Raw genomic sequence first — 9,750 nt, 5'->3', positions numbered from 1 at the left:
AATGCTTTATGGGATTCTGCAACTTTTATGGAAGGTTCATAGAGGAATTTAGCAGGCTTGCAAAACCACACTATAACCTAACAAAGAAAGACAAGAAATGGGAATGGGGAGAGACAGAACAAAAAGCATACGATGCAATACGAACGCATCTAACATCAGCACCCATACTGGTTCATTTCAACTCAAACCGAAGGACATTGATTGAAATGGACACCTCAAAATATGTGTGCTCAGGCATACTATCACAACAATACAAGGATAGAAAATAGAGGCCAGTGTCTTACCGATCCAAGATAATGACCCCCACAGAGAGCAACTATGATGTTGCAAACAAAGAACTATTAGCGATAGTTCAAGCATTAAAGGAATGGAGGAGATATGTTTTGAACAACGACCATCCCGTCTGAATTTTAACCGACCACAAGAACTTGGTCCCGTTCATGACTACGGAAGAACAGAACGACGGTCAGATAAGATGGATGGAATACCACAGCAAATACAACTTCAAAATCGAATACCGACCAGGAAAGAGGGTGGAAAGCCAGATGCTCTCACAAGAATTGCAAGCGACAAACCACAAATGAAAGAAGGCGAAAGAATCAAACAAAAAACACAAACACTATTACCAAAAACCTACTTCGGGGCAATAGAGGTTATCCAATTCACATCAACGGAGGAAAGGGAAATTGAGAACGCAAACGAGAATGACAAAACAATTCTGGCAATAAGAGAAGCATTGAAAAAAGAAAAAAAGGAGATGAAAGGAACTGCTCTGCGTTTATGCCAATGGAAGGATGGAAGTATGTGGTATGATGGAAAACAATAAATCCCGGAAGAGGAGGAGATAAGGACAGACATCATACTACAACACCACGATATCCGAATGGCAGGACACAGAGGAACAGCTAAAACCATAGAATTCATCATGAGGTCATTCTATTGGCCAGGACAGCACAAAGATGTCAAACAATATGTCAAAAACTGCGACATATACCAAAGGACAAAAATGGCTAAACGCGCACTATATGGATTACTGAAATCAAACGAAGTTCCCGAACAACCATGGGAAACAATTACTATGGACTTCATCACGGACCTACCAGCATCGGAAAATTGCGATAGCATTCTGGTTGTGGTAGATCGTCTGACCAAAATGAGTCATTTCATTCCAGTGAGAAAAGATATCATCACAAGGGATTTTATACAGACATTCTTGCGAGAGGTCTTCCGACTTCACAGCCTCCCAAAAAATATGATTACGGATCAAGGAACACTTTTCACATCGGGACTATGGAAGAAAGTAACTGGAGAAATGGGAATACAAAACAGGATGAGCACAGCATTCCACCGACAGACGGATGGACAAACAGAACAGGTAAATGCGATACTCGAACAATATTTAAGAGCCTACATCAATTATCAACAAGATGATTGGTACAAGCTGTTATCTATGGTCAAATTCGCATACAACAATGGAAAACAAGAAACAATCAGCACGACACCATTCTTCGCGAATTATGGACAACATCCACAAAGTCAGACCACATATCATACGATTAATGATGTGATACCAGAGAAAACCGATATGGGAAAACTACACGAAACCTTACAATACGAAATGAGTCAAACATAACAACGACAAAAGAAACAATACGATAAGCACCAAAGACCAGATCCGAACATACAACCAGGAGATATGGTATGGCGAATACCACGCAATATCCATGCGACACTACCATCAAAGAAATTGGAGTACAAGAAAATCGTACCATTCAGGATATTGGAAAGAGTGGGCAGTCGAGCTCATAAACTCGAGCTTCCCCCCTCGATGCGAATACACAACACATTCCACATCTCACTCCTCAAACTACACAACAACAACAAGTTTCCCTCACAAACACTTATTCCTCCTCCTCCGATCAAACTCGACAGAGAACCAGAATACGAGCTCGACGAAATAGTCGATTCCAGCTTCTTCCACGGTCACCTCCAATACCGAGCCAAGTGGACAGGATATTCACCTGAATAAGATAAAACCTGGTACTTCACACACAACTTTGACCACGCACAAGATGCCATCTCAACCTTCCACCAGTAATACCCAAGCAAGCCCAGTCCTAGTAACCATCACGTTCAACCAAGATAAAGGCGAGGGAAAGGCTCCGGCACCATTGCAACAACACGAGGTTTGGGGCTATAGCAAACACCAAACCACATCCACCAGCCCCGAATACTCATTCAAGAGGCCGACCGACGAAGAACTCAAGGAAAGGAAACAACAAGCACAGCATAACACCATGTCGTAGACGGTATGCTACGATGAGGGTTGCCAAACACATTTTAGCAACACAGAAGGCTCAGGATGGTTCCCGAGGGAATGTCGAAAATGTGGCTCATGCCCAGACTACATCCTGAAGCATTGGCAACAATACTTCAGAAATGGGTGCAGTATGCACAGGACACAGTAAATATCTGCGGGATTCAACCCACAGAAGGATGGAAGCAGGAAAGAGTTGGAAGGAGAAGATGCCAGAAAGGCATGGGCCACAAGGACACGGTCCAGGGAGGAAGGGGCCCAAAACTCCTCAGTGGACACAGAACCGGATGTCAGGAGCCTACACAGGCAGATCAGGGGACTCCGAGAACAACTTGGCCAAGCCAAGGCCAGAATTTCAGCAAATGACAAAACAATTGTGGAGCTAAGACAGCTGAACGATAATCAGCGGCACACGATCGAGATGGTGAATCTGACTCTAGAATCGGTAAGGGTCAGATGGAGGACGGCAGACGAAATGTTCCACAAGCTGAGAAGGACCATGCGCACGGTAGGATGGGAACTACTGAAACTGGCAGAAAAAGCCGGAGGGGACTGAGGCTTAGGAGGAGGGGAGCTAATGTCACGAGCGTGGCTTGGCATAAAAGAGGTTTTCACGTGATACATGGTTATGAGTCACAGGTATGTTATTGTTTCACACATATGACTCATTCAGGTCATATGATTTGTTATATGTGGGATTTGTAATACTTTCGCACATGGCTCAAATATGAGTCATGGGACGTATGACTGGCGAGTATGCCTTGCGAGGGTGCCTTGCGAGTAAGCCTTGCGCATATGATTTATGTTTTGCACCTGACCTCATTATGAGATCATGGGTTTCGCGCACATGACTCAGTCGAGTCATATGACTTGTTTATTGCATTATAATTGGTTTATGAGTTTTTGTACATGACCTCACTATGAGGTCATGGGTTTCAAGCATGTGATCACTTTGGTTACATGACTAGTTTGTTATGATTTGGTTTCACACATGTGACCACTTTAGGTCACATGACTACGGGCAGGAAGAATACTATATAAGGAGGCCGATGTGGCCAAGGAAGATAGGTTCTTCATGCTTTGTTCTGAGTACTTTTCCTACTTATTACTTTAACAAATATAAAACACCTTTACAATCTTTATCTGTATTGTAACGTTATCATTACGCCAAGGAAAGCGCTTTATGAAGAAGAGTTAGAGAAAGCTTACAATAGGCATTCCCGATAGAGGACAAGGGTCTTGTACTATCGGTAACATAGGCAGAGTCCTAGAGCTATCGTAAGACGAAGGAAGAGGAAGACAGAAACGAGAAGTATCGCTCCCCGTTGCCAAGAACTAACTATCCAAGGAGAAATCATTATATCTGATGAGTCTTTATTTGATACCTCCTCCCTTAGCTCTAAATGGATCAAACAACAATCAAATAAACATTGTCGCAACAACTGTGTTCAGTGGAACTGCTATAGTGGACACGGTTCTGTGATGGTATGGGGTGGGATCAACTGTAACGATCCCTCCTCGGATGGTTAGTTCTTGGAAATGGGGAACAATACTTCTCTTCCCTTATTTCTTCTTCCTTTGTCTTACGATAGCACTAGGCCTCTGTCTAAGTTACCGATAGTACAAGACCTTTGTCTTCTATTGGGGACTCCTATCGTAAGCTTTCTCTAACTCTTCTTCGTGAAGAACTTTCCTTGGCATAACAATAATGTTGCAATAAAGATAAAGATTGTAAAAGTGTTTTATATTTGTTAAAGTAATAAGTAGGAAAAGTACTTAGAAGTCAATCTAATTTTATTTAAACTCCTACCGCCAATAGTGGCATACGACGAGCCCCCGCCGGTACAGGGATACCGCTAACCGGTATACCACTAATCCTAAGCTAACTAAGTCTACGGTCCCGCACCTGCCATCCCCGAGTCATGCCTGCACTAGAACTAATTACAAGACCATCAAACAACCCAGCGCCCACCCCGACCCAAGTCCGTAGCCCCTCTGGTATGAAGCCAACCAGCACTAAGCGTAGCCGAAGGTGAGAAAAAGACCAACCTAACCAGGTTCCTTGTCCAAAAATAAAAGTTACTACCGCCTGGTCTTAATACTGTCCCGCAACACCTTCACTACAGTAGAAAACCAACAAACGCCAAAACATAAACTACAGGTAACGCAATGGCCGAGAGGAGGTGACCAACATGTCTACCTCTCGCATCTGCATGCCCAGCCGTCGACCCTATGAACCCACTTTGCCAAGTGCCTCCGAAGAGCGTAATGGTGAGGAGGACCTGTACCCGCTGCCTGTCCCCCAAAAAACAAAAAATAAAAACTAAAAGAAATACATAGAGGTGGTGACAGACCGAAATAGTCAGTGGGGCCTACCTCCCACCCATGGTGCCTTGCCCCCACCAGCCATGCCCATTGCTAAACCAAAGAAACCAAATAAACCCCACAAAATCCAGCACGCAGAACCCAAACAAGTCCAACCAGGTGATCGTGACCCACTATCCGCACAGGTGGCCATCAGCCAACTGGTCCATCGGGGAGCCCCATAGCACTCAGCAGCTTCGCCCAACAGCCCAAGCCAGACTGGAAATGCTTAATTAGACCTCGCCCAACCTGACGCAGGCCCGACCGGTGCTCGTAGGTGCCTCTCCCCCCCCAATCAGCCCCCCCCAAGCCCCACACACCAGACACCAGAGCCCATCCAGCCCCTCCAGCCCCTCAGACAGATCAACCATCCGATAGCCACAGGACAGAGTATACCCAGTCCCACCAGGCAGCCAATGGTCTTGGCCACTTGAACAGAGCCCTAACCCGCAACACTATATAGCTGAGGGGGGCCCACCAGCCACAGCCGGGAGCCACAAAGGAGGCGGCACTAACACCCAAGGGCATCAGCACCTGCCACAACATCTAACCCAGTCGAGCCGAAGTCCAACCGAGCCGGGAAAGGGTAAGCAGAGCTAGCAGAAGCCAGCCTCACATGTCCGGCAACAGGTATGGACCGAACAATGGACAAGAGGCATCCCCAACTGACCCGACAAGAAGAGGGAGGACGAACAAACAGAAGCAGACAAACAGAAGGTAGGCCCCACTTGCAATAGGTGTAGCCGCCAACTACAGACCACAACTGAACCACCCAGACGCACAGACACCGCGAGTATCTAGCAGCCAATCGTCCCACACTACCACAGGCAACAACAATAACCACACCAGGGGGTATGAGTTTTCAGAGTCAAAGTCATCCCCACAAATGCCAGGAGGAGACGCCTGACTGAATCACCGTAAATGCCACAAGGACAAAAACTCCAAGGGAACGGCGATAAACAACATCGTAGGATTCCGACTGTAGAAACGAAATGTAACAAAGAGGGGCTGGGCGGGTACTGCCCTGCCACCTGAGGAATGATGCGGCCGGTACGACGAGTTGATACTTGGGAAGGTCATCAGTCTAACCCAAGGGCATTTTGTATCGCGAGAACCAAGGACTCCGTTAAAACCCAACAAAAGACATGAGCTGGCCCAAGGAACGACACAGGTGATCCCCCCAAACACAATGTTCAATCCCCCCAATCGAACGTGAAACCTGCGAGTAGACGATAGACAGGAAGCCGTAAACATTTTACCGAAAGGGACTCGTATGCAACTGTGATGAAGTGCTCGAAGTGCTAGTATCGTGAGATAACCAACCCAACGAAACGAGACGCAAACAAGTTATCCGCCGCGCAACACCTAACAAACCTCAACACTAAAAACCCCAGGAACTACTGAGCGAACTCAGATATCTCCCCCAGAATCAAAGGTATCAAGGCCCATCATGATAGCGAAAGAAACGCTCGGGGCGAAGCGACAGCAAGGACAAGGAAAAGTACTTAGAACAAAGCATGAAGAACCTATCTTCCTCGGCCGCATCAGCCTCTTTATATAGTATTCTTCCCATCCATAGTCATGTGACCTAAAGTGGTCACATGTGCGAAACCAAATCATAACAAACTAGTCATGTGACCAAAGTGGTCACATACTCAAAACCCATGACCTCGTAACGTGGTCATGTGCAAAAACTCATAAACCAATCATAACGCAATAAACAAGTCATATGACTCGACAGAGTCATATGCATGAAACCCATGACCTCATAACGAGGTCATGTGCGAAACATAAATCATATGTGCAAGGCTTACCCGCAAGGCACACTCGCAAGGCATACTCGCCAGGTGTATGTCCCATGACTCATATTTGAGCCATGTGCGAAAGCATCACAAATCCCACACATAACAAATCATATGACCCGAATGAGTCATATGTGTGAAACAATAACATGCCTGTGACTCATAACCATGTGTCACATGAAAACCCTTTTCATGCCAAGCCACCTTTGTGATATCAACCATGATTGGAAATCACCATTGGTTGTTTTGGAGAGGAGGGGGAGTTAAGGGTTAACCTGTCAAAATTATCTTAATCAGGTCCTGGAACCAATTGTGGCACCTGCATTTCATGGGCTTGATAGCTACAATGTAAGAATAGAAGCTCTTAATGTTGAAGACCAAGCACCATATCATGGAACGAAGATTTCATTGGTAGAGGTTAAAAAAACATTAGGAATTGCTGTACATCTTCAGCCCACATCCTCCCCCAATCTCAACCCCATAGAAAATGTTTGGAGGATCATGAAACACAGAATCAAAGCTCACATAGTCTTTCCAGGCACAGTGGAGAGTATGATGAATGCAGTTAGGGAGGAATGGGATAAGTTGGTGCCAAGGGATTGGAATAAGTATATTGATAGTGTGTCTTCTAGGCTGCAGCAGGTGAAGGATCGGAAAGGTATGCAAACTGAGTTTTAGGATTTTTTACTTTCTGTATACTGCTTTCTGATCTCTTACTAATAACATGCTTTATTTTCACCTCATGATAAATTGTAGTTGTTGAGGTATTGGTGATCCAAAATTGTCGGCGTGGTTGTCACCACGGAGGGCGTCAGCGAATTTTGAAGATAGCCTCGTACAGTACAGTACCACGCACCTCGACGACAACGAGGACGGTCACAGGGCTAGCTCATGCAGGCCAAGCCTCAGCCAAACTTGGTAGGGATGCACAGTACAGTATTGCTTAACCTTGCGGTCCCCACCATGTGCGTCCCGCCTAAAACAAAAACCGGCATGGAAAGGTTGTTATTGCATGCCCACCGTGGTGCCACTAGAGCTTGGCCAAAAGGCCAAGGCTGAGGGTTACAAGTCTCACCCCAAAAATTCGTTGCTGGGCAGGCTAAGCCGAATGTGGAAAGAGTTGAGTTTGCGATTCGGTACTGCTGGGCAGCGGATTTGGGATAGAGTACGGTTCGGTACAGATGCCAACTATGCTCGCATTGGTCAAGAAAACGTGCGCACGCCAAGCCCATCTGAACCAGATCGAGTGCTCGAGTATGGCACCAGCATTGGAGAGACCATACTTATCACGTAGCAAGCCTACTGGTACTCAACAAGTCCTGTCCACAGAGAGCTCTATGGTAATACTCAAGAGGTCGTGAAGGCTGGCTTATATCTCTGACAACGATTGCCTGATGCAAATGACCCCTCGCCCACCACACATAACACTTCTTCCATGTACATTGGTACAATACGGCGCTCGATTAACTCCCCCGATACAGGTCCGCATGCCGAGATATTGTAATCGAGATTGAAAGCTCCTGCTTAACCCTTGATCAGTGTGCTAGAGTGTAGTTCTTGCGCATACAAAACGTCATGCCCTCTGAGATACCGCCCGTTATTCGTAAGGGTACGCATGAGAAGTACTGTACACCTGACTATATTTTGGAAACAGTTCATTTTAAACCTCCAGTTGTGATGAAAATCTTCAGTGAGGTATCCAAACTTTAGACATATTCATTGCGACAAGACTTTAGAGACCCGGAAGGACGAGCTGCCCTGGACTATGACTTTTCCGAATTTCTGGTGTCAGGGAAAGTAGATTAAACCCGTAGGAATTGGTGAGGAATAGTTGTTGGACCCCTCAACCTCAACAGGGCTAAAAGCCTTGAGAAAAATCGCTAATCCCAACGCCGGCCACCATACAAAGTTGGTCACCATTCAGACATATGAGCTTTGAATGAGTTTATCCAATGGATATTGACTTTGAAGGGTATGATTAGGTTTAGAGGATTCGTAAACTCTAAACCACCTCACGACTAGTTCATCAGAAGTGAGCTTTTAGAATAGCCAAGTACTCCTCATAAAGGAAGCACAGCGATCGGATTATACCTGGTTCTTTTTTGAGACCATACAACATACAACACATAGCGAGAACTGCGGCCGCAGAAAAACCCTTCCTACACACTTCCTGAATTGCTCTCGCCCAATTATACCACACCCGATTGCGGAGCTAGTAGAGAAATTAATCACTCGCATCCCAATAATATAAAGCTCAGTCCTCAGCTACAAAGCAACAGCACAAACTACCCTGCTCCCCCGGAAATCCCCAATTCTGCAACTACCCTTACCACTTTTATCATATCAAAGTATATCTCATTCTCCACAAACGCAATCTCAAATACCCAAACTGCGAGGTTAGGTAGGGATGGATCACAAGCCACCAGCACAAGGCTTCAATCCACAGCGCTCGCACACTCCCGATACAGACGACGAACTCGAACTGACTCCCCCCACGACACGGCCATCACTCCCCGACCCCTCACCCACCCCTATTTATCAGCTCGCACCTAGTTATCCACAAATTCCAGGCAATCAACAGATGCCTGGTATGCAACAGATGCCCAGTGGTCAGCAAATGTCTGTCAATAAACAAATGCCCGGAAATCCAGGCATGTCGAGTAATCCACAAATCCCCGGCAATCAACAAATGCCCAACATTCAACAGACCCCCATGAATGAGCAGATGCCTGGTAACCCACAAAATCTTGGTTACCAACAGGCGCCCGGTAATTCCCCAATGTCGGGTCATCAACAGTTTCCCGGGAATCCACAAATACCCGGTAACCCGCAAAATCCTAATTTTCAACAAATTCCAAGCTATCATCTACAAATACCCGCTTACCAGCAGATGCCCGGCTATCAACAAATGCCCAGTTACCAACAGATCCCCGGTTCCCAACTAATTCCAGGCTATCAGCAGATTCCCTTCCATCAGCAGATGCCAGGTTATCAACAGATTCCAGGTTTTCAACAATTTTCAGGTTATCAACAGATTCCTGGTCACCAGTATGCCAACCAGAACCACCAGGCACCAGCGCAGCACCAAGGATATACCTCAGTCCCACCACACTCACACTCCCAGACCAGTGCTCCAAGTATGGCCGGTGGCCAACCTCCCTCTAATGTGCCCTTCCCCTATATGGCCCAGCAGGCGGTACCCGTTTTTCCACCACGAGATTATCCTAGCATAAATCCCCGCCACCTCACACCGATTCACTCCCCAAA

The sequence above is a fragment of the Tuber melanosporum genome, assembly GCF_000151645.1.
Source record: "Tuber melanosporum whole genome shotgun sequence assembly, scaffold_24, strain Mel28".
NCBI lineage: Eukaryota > Fungi > Ascomycota > Pezizomycetes > Pezizales > Tuberaceae > Tuber > Tuber melanosporum.
Note: the sequence above shows the minus strand (reverse complement) of the source record.